Here is a 13,563-nt window from a genome sequence, read left to right on the forward strand (position 1 = left end):
TGCAGGTGGGGTCCGTGTAATCACAGGCATCTTTACAAGAGGGAGACGAGGGGTTGGAGTCAGAGAAGGAGCTATGCCCACAGGAGCTGAGGTCAGAGTGACGTGACTCTCCACCGAGGAAGGTGGACAGCCTCTAGCAGTTGGAGAGACCCAGGAAACACATTCTCTCCTGGAGCTGCTAGAAAACCTACTCTCCTGTATGCACCTAATTTTGTCCCTTTCACAGTATTTCAGACTTAGGGCTTCAAGAGCAGTGAGATACTCCATATGTGCGGTTTGAAGCACTTGATGGTTACAGATACAGTGAGCTAATATGTTCTGGGACCCACCAGCCTTTCTCACTGTCGTGTCCTTGCTTGGCCTAGAGCAACAACCTCGGGAGCTCTTCCGCATTCAACACCGTGTCCTGATTGACACGGCCATCGGTGTGAGCTGTGTTTCTGGTGGCACACAGCAGGCTGACCCTTGGAAGTGAATCCACGCTTGATCATTTGCGTCCTGTTGCTATGGGGCCTGGACAAAGTGGGACTACTGCTTCTTTTCTCCCAGAAGGGCAAAGCCATCAGCTCACATATTCCAAGAAAGATGTGCTATTTGTCATCTTGATTCCAGGAACACAGATGGGCACATTATTTTTTTTTTTCCAGAAGTGTGTGTGTGTGTCAGAAAATCATTTCAATGAGCCTTCAAAATATTTGGGAGGAAATGGCCTAAAATGCATAGTTATTTACATCGATTCTGTTAACTTCTGCCATAGGCTCATTTCTTCTTTCCTATTTTCCCAGAGCAAGTCGTGAATTGTTTGCCCCAAAATAGGAAAGACGTGCACACATAGGACAGCATCTGTTTTCTTGTCTTTCTCCCATGTCCATGATGAAAAATGATGCTTAGATCATCACCGATAATTATGACATTCTCCGAGTGGGATTAAAAACCTACCATCACACATATAACCTTCAAGGATTTATCAGAATGTGGGGAGTATGTACTGCAATTTGTTGTTTAATGACATCTACACAGTTAGGTTCTTTGGTCAACTCTGGAAAACATCACAGACTCTTTTTTTTTTAAACATCTTATTTTTATCTTGTTTTTTTCAGTGTAGGAAGATTCATTGTTTATGCACCACACCCAGCGCTCCCTGCAATATGTCCCCTCCTTAAAACCCACCATTCTTTGGATCCAGATTCTTTGGATTTCTACGAAACTAGAGAAATCCAACTGCACTGCAAATTTCCTGGAAGGGGTGAACATTTTTAACCCCAGCCTTCAACGCTGTGTGAACCCATATAGACACAGGGATGTATTTGAGTTGGTTCTTGATTTGCAACAGGACCTCTGTTAGGATACAAACTATGGGCACACCAATCCAGTCCAGCCTCCATGATCATGGGGCATCCATCCAACCCTGACATTCAGATAGTCCTATCTCTCAGTCACCTTAAAGCCCAGCAGGGAGGAGTGAGTTCTGATCTAAGAGAATTCCAATTTCCCAGGATGCCTGGTTGGCTCAGTCAGTTAAGCACCTGCCTTTGACTCAGGATGATCGCGGGGTCCTGGGATTGAGCCCTTCCTTGGGCTTCCTGCTCAGCAGGGAGTTCGCTTCCCCCTCCCTCCCCACTCCTGTTCTCTTTTCCAATGTCTATCGCTATCTCTGTCCGTCTCTCTCAAATAAATAAAATTTAAAAACAAAACAAACAAAAAAAGCTTTCCAATTTTCCAAACCCACAGAGAAATGTGCATGGCTATGTGATTAGGAATGAATGCTAAACGTTCTGTTTTTCTGCTTATTGTAATTGTCTACAAAGACAGTTGAGGTGGGAAACAAGTACCTATCTAGAAAACATCAGTTTAAGTCTCCACCTGTTGTAACTCATTTGCCTGGTTTTCAGTTGTTCAGAGATTCTCCTGGTTAGATTTAGATGACCAGATTTGAAGTCCCAAGCCCAGCATTGTTAGAAGAACTTCCGGATAGTCATACAAAAATGTATATTTTATTATAGAATGTCTTAGTCCATTTGGGCTGCTGTCACAAAATGCCAGAGTCTGGGAGGCTTATAAACAACAGACATTGATTTCTCACAGTTCTTGAGGCTGGAATTCTAAGATCGTGAGGCTGCAAGTCCAAGTTCTTGAGGCTAGAAGTCCAAGTTCTCGAGGCTGGAAGTCCAAGTTCTTGAGACTCGAAGTCCAAGTTCTTGAGGCTGGAAGACCAAGATCTCAAGGCTGGAAGTCCAAGCTCTCAAGGCTGGAAGTCCATGTTCTTGAGACTGGAAGTCCAAGATCTCAAGGCTGGAAGTCCAAGTTCTTGAGGCTGGAATTCCAAGTTCTTGAGACTAGAAGTCCAAGATCTCAAGGCTGGAAGTCCAAGGTCTCAAGGCTGGAAGTTCAAGATCTCAAGGCTGGAAGTCCAAGTTCTTGAAGCTGCAAGTCCAAGTTCTCGAGGCTGGAAGTCCTTGTTCTCAAAGCTAGCAGTGCAAGGGTCCAGAATCAAGCACCGATAGATATAGACATGTTGTCTGATGAGAATTCTCGCCTGATTCGTAGGAGGCTGTCTTATCATGTTGACCCTTGGTAGAAGGGGTGTGGAGCTCTTTTGAGATCTCATTTATAAGGACATTAATCGCTATTCATCAGGTCTCCACCCTCATGACATGATCACCTTCCAGTGGCCCCACTTCCAGATACCTTCCCATCAGTGGTCAGAATTACAACATAGGAACTTGGGAGGAAACAAACATTTGAACTCTAGCAAACAATTGCAGCAGGACAAAGTAGGAAAAAATGCAAGACCTTCAAATGTGTGTCAGAGCTCCAACTTGAAAGGGAAGGTGTCAAGAAGACTTGCTCCTTCAGGGTGTGGCAAACCCCTCCAGAGGGTCCCAGATGGTTGATGCTGTGGTACCAAAGGCAAGAGTGACTCTAGGCCTCACTGAGTGCTTGTGTTGGAGAAGACCTTGCTGTGGGTGCCACGATCTCAATGGCGAGAGTGTGCCCACAAAGTCCCTGTGACGAAATACTGTGTTGTAGGAAAATGCAGCAAAAAAATAAAGCCTTGGAATGCCATGTTCCAGTATGAAGATTGAACTGGTGTGTCTGTGGGTATGTGACTGCCTCTGGGCACAGTGCTTGCCGTGATGCTCATAGTTGAACCAAGAGTTTTGACGTATGGTGGGGAGTAGTCTCCCAGCGTGGAGGGGAGATGTGAGTTGTCCTGTGGATGCTGTCTGGTGCTGGTGCTGAGGTCTCCTCACTGCCACACCAGGCCTGGTGCTGTGTGTGTATGTGTGAGTGCTTTTAACATTTATCCCTTTTTTATTTGCATAGATTTGTCACACTTAATTTTACCCACAATTGCAATTTGTGCTGGTAATTTCTCAGTCTGCGCACATTGACCTAAGAAATTCATTATTATTATTATTATTAATATTATTATTATTATTATTATTATTATTTTGATTTGGTACTTTGGGTTTGTAAACCTCTGGAAATTGTCCTTTTAAAATTTTACACATATGGAATAAGGAAAGGGGTTCTTTCATCTCTCCTGGAAACTGTAGGGAAATTCTGCTACATGAGTTCCCTGGTTTACAAAGACCCTTTCAATCAAAGTCTCTCTGTCCATCATGTAGGACTATAACTGGTTCTAGTCCTTCTGGTAAAGATAAAAGTTCTCTTCTTAATATTTCATAATAACCCTCGCTGCTAGACTTCCGTGGGCGTGCCGAAATTATTGGTCCCGTTATTTCAGGGTGGGGCGTGGGGTGAGAGAGATGTTGCTTTCTGAATTTCAATCATTCGAATCAGAACTCAGTCCAGGCCTGCCCTCTGAAATGGCTCAGGTTGGTCCGGATAAAGCTGGGCCAGATAAAGGGAACTCATATTGAAAGCTCTAACCCTTGGAGTGCCTCTGAAGCAGTGGGTTTCCCAGAGCATCTGTAGAACGTGCTATTTTATCCCGAATTTGCCCTGATCTAAACCCAGGGCCCTCTACCAGTCTATGCATGTCCTGAAAGTTGGGGGCATTCCAAATCCAGGGGCAGCCTTGGGGCAAATCTCTTCTGACTGCAGGAACTGAATTGGCAGACGCAAGTAGGATTTGGGAACCCTGGCCATGCTGTCCAGGCTTGCGACGTCTCACAGCGGTTTACATGATCTTTTCAGTGTTTACTAAGGCTGCTTCGGGAATGAGAAATGCTTTAGGGATTTTTAGCTTTCATGGTCTTCAGTTGTATTTAAAAATACTGGTTTCTATATTAAACATTCACCTTTAGTTTTATAGGAGAGTTTATCAGAAACTGTTAAATGGGGGCGCCTGGTTGGCTCAGTGGGTTAAGCCTCTACCTTCGGCTCAGGTCATGATCCCAGGGGCCTGGGATCGAGTCCCGCATTGGTCTCTCTGCTCAGCAGGGAGCCTGCTTCTCCTCATCTCTCTCTCTGTCTGTCTCTCTGCCTATTTGTGATCTCTCTCTCTGTCAAATAAATAAATAAAATCTTTAAAAAAAAAAAAAAAGAAACTGTTAAATGTGGGGGACCTGGGTGGCTCAGTGGATTAAGCGTTCTGCTTTTAGCTCAGGTCATGATCCCAGTGTCCTGGGGCCGAGCCCCACATCCCAAGCTCCTTGCTCTGTGGAGAGCCTGCTTCTCCCTCTCCCTCTTCCTGTTCCTTCCCCTGCTTGTGCTCTCTCTCTCTGTCAAATAAATAAGTAAATAAATAAAATCTTTTAAAATACAAAATGGTGAATGCAGAAGATTTTGGAGGCATGAAGTCTGTGTGGGTGACCAGCTGCTTGGTTAGCTCTTCATGATGCTTATGGATAAATTGCACCCAAATCCATGCTATTGATGGTTCTCGCCTTCCCTCCAAGAGGGAAATTATGAACAAAGACTTGGTAACCAAGGCCCCCATACTGTTCTAGGTTGACGGTCTTAGCCAGTGCTTTAGAAGAACAGCAGGGTCTGCACACTTTCTGTTGTCATTGACGTAGCATGGACGTTTCCATGCTTAATGAAGCTATCTGTCATTCCAGTGTGAGTTTTAGCCTCTGGGCTTGAGTACACGTGAATGCCTTGTCCTATAACTAGTCCAGCGAGGGTTGACTTTGGGGAGTCTGATGTCTAAAGAGAAGGTGTTTGTAAAGGGACTGTGGTCGTGGGTAGTGTATCAGTTATCTGTTGCTGTGTAACAAATAGCTACCAACTTAGCAGCTTCAGTTGACACCCATCAGTTATCTCCCACATTCCATGTGTTGGGAATCTGGAAACTTCACTGAGTCCTCTGCCCAGAAGGCTGTGGTCAAGATGTCTGCTGACCTACGTTCTCATTTGGAGGCTTGGTGGAAGGAGAATCTGATTTTGAGCTCCCTTAGCATGTTGAGGGAAATTCTTTCCTTGTGATTAGGGCATTCATGGCAACATGTTCCTTCAAAGCCAGCAAGAGTGGCTGGAGGAGGGGGTTTTTGCAGCTTTGTCTGGAGGTCTTCTTTTAACAGGCTTCCCCTGATTAGGTCAGGCCCACCCAAGATAATATCCCCTTGGATGACCCCAAAGTGAATCAGTGAGGTATAGTTCAATTGTATCTGTGAAACCACTTCACTCCCATGGCCTCTGCCACACTGAGAAGAAAACCAGAAGGAAATCCAGAGCCTATGAGAATTATTAGGCAATGGACAGGACAGCCCCCCACAGCAAAGAAATAATTGGTTTAAAATGTCAATAATGCCAGTGTCAACAAAAGTTCTCTACTGCGTTTTGGCTTAATAAATTGTTCCTTAAGTATTGCTTTTAGGGGGGCAAAAAAAAGAAAAAGAAAAAGAAAACAAAACACACGCCCCTTTGCTATCATGGAGTTATGCTTTGGACGTAAATATCCACTGCTGTTGGCCTTGTATTTAATCCAGTTCATTTCTATGATTCCTGCCTCTCACTTCTTTTTAAGTCTTTACGATTTTCCCTGGGGTGTTTTGCTGTAACAAATTTGTTTGTTATTTCTCTGTGTCCTGCTGTGTCTTCTGCAGCTCTGGGATCCTTCAAAGGGGTGCGATATAAAATAAATAACAATAATGTTGATGTATATGGTACTTATCCCCAGCAATTTCAGGGGCATCATGAAAGCAGACACAGAGAAGCAAGTAACAAAGGAGTGACTTTGCATCTTGGCGTGTTGTCTATAAATAAGCACAGACTAGCTCTTGTCTGTGGTGAAGTATCCATAGATTTTTTTTTCCCCCGTGCATAAGCATGCATTTCGCATTGTATGTATTTTACCCTTGGATACATTCAATTTGTCCTCATTTTGCAGTTTATTCTGTTAATTAGAAAGAGTTATAAGATTAATAACTAGTCACTGCTAATACATCTGGTAGACTTCAGGTATAGCTCCATAAGGGCTCCCCATCTCCGTTCCTCCGCACAAAGAGACACAAATGGTTAGTCCGTGAATGTTGTATCAGGCATTTGATCAAATGCACTGTGGAAAAAGTGCTCAAGACTCCAGTGGTCTTGTAATGATTTCTAAAATTATCCAGACTTCAAAAATGGAGTTATGTGCCATGTGTGTTTTAGGTTGACTAACCCTTTGAGAGTTAAGACATCATTAACTGAGATGTTAGAAACCACGCGAGCCGATTCTAGGTGAACATCTATAATGACAGCACTAGTACTATCAGGGAGAACATCAGAAGTTTGTATTTGATTCAGGTTCACAGTGGCCTGAGGATTTCACCTAGAAACACAGACACCCGTGAACTGTCACAGGCAGATCGTGGGGATTTTCCCCCCATAGTAGTGAAAAACAGATTGAAGATTGTGTATTCGGTGGAAACTTGGAGCTCAGCCCATTTCTACTGACTTTGGGTTTGTTTGCTTTTATATGATAAACCAAGCTCGGTTTTGGTCCAGGGGGCAGGGCGGGGGGAGGTAATATTTACAAAATACTGTAGGGTCTGGGGAGAGCATATTAAATCAGTTAGTACAGAGGGAAGTAGTTGCGTATGCAGAGGTATGAGGACACTGGTCTGACTTGTGCACGGCCGTCTCCTCACGTGACTTCACACGGTCGAGACAGGGAGGGAAAGTGGGAGATGAGATATTGGGGTCTCTTCTCATGGGGGCATTAATCCCTTCACGGGCACCCCCTTTTGTGACCACCTCTGACACTCATGACCCCCCAAAGCCCAACCCCCCACCGCCTTTGCAGATGCCATCATGTTGGGGGTTACGGCTGCAATGTGTGAGTTTTTGGGGGGACAGAGTTCTGTCTGCTGCCGTGCCTCTGGTTACCGATTGGGAGGCAACCGTCGCGCAGTGCGGCATTTCAGAAAACAGAGCTGGCAGACGCGCTCTGAGCTAGCGGCCAGATTTCAGGATTTTTCTGGGTGATGTTTAGGGACCTGTGATTGGCCTCTCAGGGTTACCTGCCTTCGTGTCATCCGCAGTCACATGCTATGTCTGTCCACTGCACAGTAACCTTGTAAGTACCGGACTATTAAAACGTTGGGGGTGCCTGGGTCGCGGTGTAGGTTAAATGTCTAACACTTGATCTCATGTCTGGTCTCGATCTCAGGGTTGGGAGTCCGAGCGCTACGTTGGGCTGTGGGCTAGGTGTGGAACCTACTTAGAAAAAATATTTGTTACCATAAGAGACTCTTAATCTCACGAAACAAACGGAGGGTGGCCGGGGGGAGGGGGTTAGGGTGAGGCTGTCTGGGTGATGGACACTGGGGAGGGTATGGGCCATGGTGAGTGCTGTGAAGTGTGGAAACCTGGAGATTCACAGACCTGTACCCCTGGGGCTAATAATATATGTTAATAAAAAATCAAAAACTTAAAATATTTGTTTAAAGGACCCCATGTTTTAATGGAAAGGGTACAACCTTTTGAAAGGTGGCTATGGGGCTGCCGGTAACTTTCTGATCACCGGCAGAGGGCCAGGACCGTTTTCACAGAGGAAATACCGCAGGGATTTTAGAAATAGTATTTTACCATTCTGACGTTTTAAAAGTTTCCATTTAATAGATGATAATACCACCTTCAATGAATGTTGCCTTTTAAAATTTTAATCACTCTTTTTAAACACCTTTGTCACCACTTTTTAAAAGTTATTTATTTTTTTAAAAATTCTAGTGTAATTCACGCACAGTATTATATTAGATGCGGGTGTACAAGACAGGGATTCAGCACGAGGGTACCACGCCCCGGGCTCATGGCAGGGGACTTCCTTCACCGCCCCCAATCCCCTGTTCCATCCAATCCCCTGACCCTGCTCTGGTGACCATCAGTTCGTCCTCTGTCGTTAAGAGTCTGTTTCATGCCTTTTGCTCATTTTCAATTGTCTTGTGTGTTGGGTCTTGAATTATGTAGGTTCTTTCTGTTCGTTTTTGAGAAATGTCTACACGCAATGTGAGATCAAGAGTTGCGTGCCGTATACGTCAGCCGTGTGCTTCCGCTGTATACGTTCTTTATACGTTTGGGGGCACCAGGGGGTTCGGTTGTAAGCTCAGGCCATTCCCAGGGTCCTGGGATGTAGCCCTGTGTGGGGTTCCCTTTCTCCCTGTCCCTCTTCTCCTTGTGCTGGTGCTCTCTCGTTCTCTCTCAAATAAATAAAATCTTTAAAAAGAAAAAAACAAGATGGGGCGCCTGGGTGGCTCAGTGGGTTAAAGCCTCTGCCTTCGGCTCAGGTCATGATCCCAGGGTGCTGGGATCGAGCCCCGCATTGGGCTCTCTGTTCCTCAGGGACCCTGCTTCCTCCTCTCTCTCTGCCTGCCTCTCTGCTTCCTTGTGATCTCTGTCTGTCAAATAAATAAATAAATAAAATCTTAAAAAAAAAAAAAAAGAAAAAAGAAGTTATTTATATATTTTTAGATAGTAGTCCCTTATCGGATATGTCCTCTGCAGGTTTGTTCTCCCATTTGATGGGCTGTCTTTGCGTTCTGTTGACAGTCTCCCTCCCCGTGCGAGAGCTCTTTATCTTGATGAAGTCCCAATAGGATCATTTTGCTTTTGTTTCCCTCGCCTCCGGAGACACATCTCGAAGGATGTTGCTACAGCCGATGTCAAAGAGATCAGTGCGTCTGGTTTTTTTTTTTTCAAGGAGTTTTATGGTCGCGGGCCTCACGCTTCGCTCTTTGATCTATTTGGGGTTTCTTTTTGTGTGTGGTGTAAGAAAGTGGACCAGTTCCATTCATTTTCGTGCAGCTTTACGGGTTTCCCCAAAACCGTGTGCTGAAGACACTGTGTTTGCGCATTGCATATTCTTGCCTTCCTTGTCATGGATTAGTTGGCCATGAAAACATGGGTTTATTTCTGGACTCTGTGCTCTGTCTCATTGATCTTTGTGTCTGTTATTTATGCCGTTTCTATAGTGTTTTGATTAGTACAGCTTCGTCGTCGGTCTTGAAATCAGGGATTGTGAGACCTCCAGTTTTGTTTGAACTGAATCTCACTTTTCGCTGATTATTTCAGACTTTATAAGTCAGGGTAAGATTTAGAAACCAGAAATTGCTCTATCTTTTCTTTATTAATTATTAATAAAGCCAATTAAAAATAATCAATTAAAATTAAAACGAATGGGCCATTGGTTTAGGAAAACCAAACCATGGTCTTGTTATTACGGACAGGCATTGGATAGGATTCATCGGTGAGGTCACCTTGAATAATTAGAAAATACTACTGAGTTGCTGGTACTAAAATTGGGGAACGCAGATTTTAGTTGAGAAAAACATGACAGAGTAAGGGACCCCTGGCTGGCTCAGTCAGTAGAACATGTAACTCTTGATTTCAGAGTCGTGAGTTCGTATTCCACGTTGGGGATACAGTTTAGTTAAAAAAAAAAAAATTTAAAAACTGGCAGGATAATACAAAACATAGGAACTGTCCTGAAAACAAGGCAAGTAGATGAATGATATCTAATGTTTCTGGATTTTCAATGGGGATTTTTTGAGTACAGTTGGACATGCATGACCGTTCCCCCCCAGTGGTGTGACTTTGAGAAAGTCTCCTCCTAACTTTACTGTTTATAGGAGAGTGACAATGACATCCACGGCCAAGAAATGTTGGGATTGAGTATAAATGAAAAAACAAACAAACAAAACAACAACCAAACCAACAAAACACAAAACAAAAACCAAAAAAAAGCTCTGAGAAATAAAAACCATACAAATAAACAAAAAGGAACAGTAACCAATTACCAAGTGATAGTCAAGCAGAATTTCCATTTTATCGTGCATGTTCTCATCCAGACGGGAAAAAAAAAAAAAATGACGGCCAGTCACTTTGGCTGTTAGATCTTTATGGAATATTCGTTAACGACGTGGCAGATTTCAAAATTCAAAATTAGGCTAGGGAATGACCACTGTGGGAAGACAGACGGGATCCTCATACAAGCACAGCTCTCGGGACTTGGAGACAATTTCGTTACTTCCTATAAAGTCAGAGTAAAAGTAATTCCCTCCCCCACCCCCCCGCCCCTGCCCCGATACACAAGGCAAGTCTATAACTTTTGAAATAGAAGGGCTTTATGACAATTCTGTTGCAGTTCCAATTCTGTGTATTATTCATAGTAAATCCTGAAAACTACGGTCCGTTGTCCAAGATGTTGAGGCAGTAGCGACTGTGATCCTGACTTGTATGTAAACCCTTTTCTGGAACCACATTATGATTTCTACTTTCATTTTTATGAGTTTAAAGATCTTTGGGGGCAGAATACTAGTAGGTTTCTAGAAATACACTGGATTTGTCTGCCTAGATTTTTATTTTATTTTGGTTTTGTGGAGGTGTTTATTTATTTGAGAGAAAGAGAGAGCCCAAGCAGGGGGCAGAAGGAGAGGCAGAAGCGGACTCCACACTGAACAGGGAGCCTGGTACTCGGGACTTGATCCCTGGACCCTGAGACCGTGACCTGAGCTGAAAGCAGACGCGTAACTAGCGGACCGAGCCAGCCAGGTGCCCCCTGTGAGCCTAGATTTTTAGAGAAACCTAGTAGCTGAAAACAACACACATTTATCATGTCACAGGGTTTTTGTGGGTCAGGAGTCCGTGTGTGGCTTTGCCGGGCCCTGACGCTTGGGATCTCTTACAAGTCTACAATGATGGAGATGACTTAGGCTGTGCTCCCATCCAAAAGTCAGTCCAGTTCTTCGCCATGCAACCAGGCCACAGGGAGTTGGGTTTCTCCTTGACTAGTAGGAAGCAGGGGTCATCGTGGAAGTCTACGCGCTGCAGATGTCTGTCTCCTAACTCAGTAAATCCCGGAGTGAAGCACTTAAGAACAACGAGATGAGGGACTTGGCTCGTTCACGAGACTTGGCGTTGATCAAGAAGGCACGGACGGGAATGGAGCCCTTCTCCTTCTCAGTGTCCGAGACGCCCCTTTTCAACTCCGTGGGTCCGGCCAGCATGACCTGATTCCGGCTACGAAGCAGAAATCCATCCTTGGACTGGTCTCCTGTGGCTTCCAACGTCGTGGTCAGGACATGCAGAGGAAAGCGCCTGGGCTGCCCCCGTGCTCATACAGGGTTCGTCCCATGTGCTGTTGGTGGAAACAACCTACGCGCCTTCACGACCTTCCAAGCCTAGGGGCAGCCGGGATGTGAGAATGTTCTTCTCAAATATGCTTCTGAGTCAGTTTTACCAACAACAGACTGTTAGTGCCTGGAGCGATAATGTTGATAATGTTGATTCAGTTGGGAATCTCACCTAGTCTCACTTTTTACCCCATTTCTCTTCAAGGGAGCTCTAGAGATTGGTGGCTGCTGTGTCGATTGGTGGCTCCTATGTCAACTGTACTCAGATTAAAAAATTTATAGAAATAAAGTCGTCTTCTCTCTACACACAGAAAGACGGCTGTGGGGTTATGACCACGTTTTATTCTCCGTTAACAGTATTTGTTGTTTTTCGTCCTGACCTGTTGCTTGACGGGCTCCCCCTGACCCTGCCCCCCCGCCGTTGGCATATCCCACTGAGTAGACGCATTATCGTGTCTAGCAAAGATACATACTAAGTACTGGGTCTGGGCTAAAGTCTGGAGACGCTAAGACAAATGACATCTGTGCTATCCCTCAACGAGCTTACAGCCGGGAGAGGGTCTGATGAGAAAACCAACAGATGAAATGCAAGTCGAGATGTTGTAGGAAATGGGAGCTTGTTGCTGTAGGGGTGTGTTGCGTTAGGTCGACAGAGAAGGGCCAGACTTCTTCCTGGCAGAGACAACAACACTGTGCTGGGAACCATTGTGAGATGTTTAAGGGATTCCCTGTTATTTGTTATCTGACGAACAGATAGCAGATGTGTGATGGGACATGGACGTCTCAGGGGTTACCCCTGAGACCCTCAGGAAGACATTTCCTCCATGGGATGAAGGAGGTGACTGCACCGTGAGAAGACTGTTGGTCAAACCTAAGTGATACGGGAAGCACAGAGAGGAGGGCAGAACGCCGAAGACACGGCTGCCCAGACGGCATTCCCGGAGCCACTTGAACGCATGTTGACGGAGACCATCTGTGGGCAGCACGGGGCGGATGCGAGAACCAGCGTCCCTAGCATCGCAGAGAAGACCTTGCTCTCTAACTCAACCTTGTGTTCCAAAGCATTGGGTCCTTCTCAACATAACTGTATCTTTTATTTCACATCATTGGATTCGAGTAGTCCCAAGAGCACCAAACCCAAGAAAGGGTAAACCAGGAGGTAAAGGGAATAGATCTCCTTCACCGTCAATGCCCGGAAGACTGCACAGTGCTTCGGCGCTGAGCGTGAAGGTGCTCAAGTCTCATGTCTCATTTCCCTGAAATCTGGGATGCATTGTTGGTCCAGTCAAATTATCCACGTCACCCCAGTGCACAAATTATAAGACACGCCCCCAGGAATGTTTATCGTTAACAGTGTTTAAGTAACAACATGAAAAAAAGATACATCTGCATGGTTTAAAAAATAAAAAAAGATTTTACGTATTTGAGGAAGCCAGGAAGAACATGAGTGGGGAAAGCAGCAGAGGGAGAGGGAGAAGCAGACTCTCCACTGAGCAGAGAGCCCAATGCGGGGCTCGATCCCAGGACCCTGAGATCACGACCTGAGCTGAAGGCAGTGGCTTAACCCACTGAGCCACCCAGGCATCCCCCGTAGTTTTCATTAAAAATTTGTGTTTACGGGTAACATAGGAATCAGGCAATACTAAACCCCAATCCGTTCACACATGACCCACATTCAACCTTGCGTCCCAAAGAATGGGTCCTTCTCCACAAAACGATCTCTTTCACTTCACATCGTTTGACCCAAGTAGTCCCATAAAGTTATTAATTTCCTGTTGAAATGCAAATGCTGGCAACAAAACCGTAGTCCCGGGGGGGGGGGGCGGTTTGCAGAACAATGCTTCGATTTTACACCAGTACCTCGAGGCCCAGGGTAGAGCCCCGTTGGTTATGACGCGTCATCATTTGTGACACGCGGCTGGCGGCGTGGGCTAAAATTTTCTTTCCGTCTGTCTTTCTCTCTCTCCCTCCCTTTTTTTTTTTTTTTCTTTTGTTGGATCTGTTGAGGAAGATGGGCCCCTACGTATTCTTTCTCATGCCG

The sequence above is a fragment of the Mustela putorius genome, unplaced genomic scaffold (assembly GCF_011764305.1).
Source record: "Mustela putorius furo isolate JIRA1106 unplaced genomic scaffold, ASM1176430v1.1 tig00003836_pilon_pilon_pilon, whole genome shotgun sequence".
Taxonomy (NCBI): Eukaryota; Metazoa; Chordata; class Mammalia; order Carnivora; family Mustelidae; genus Mustela; species Mustela putorius.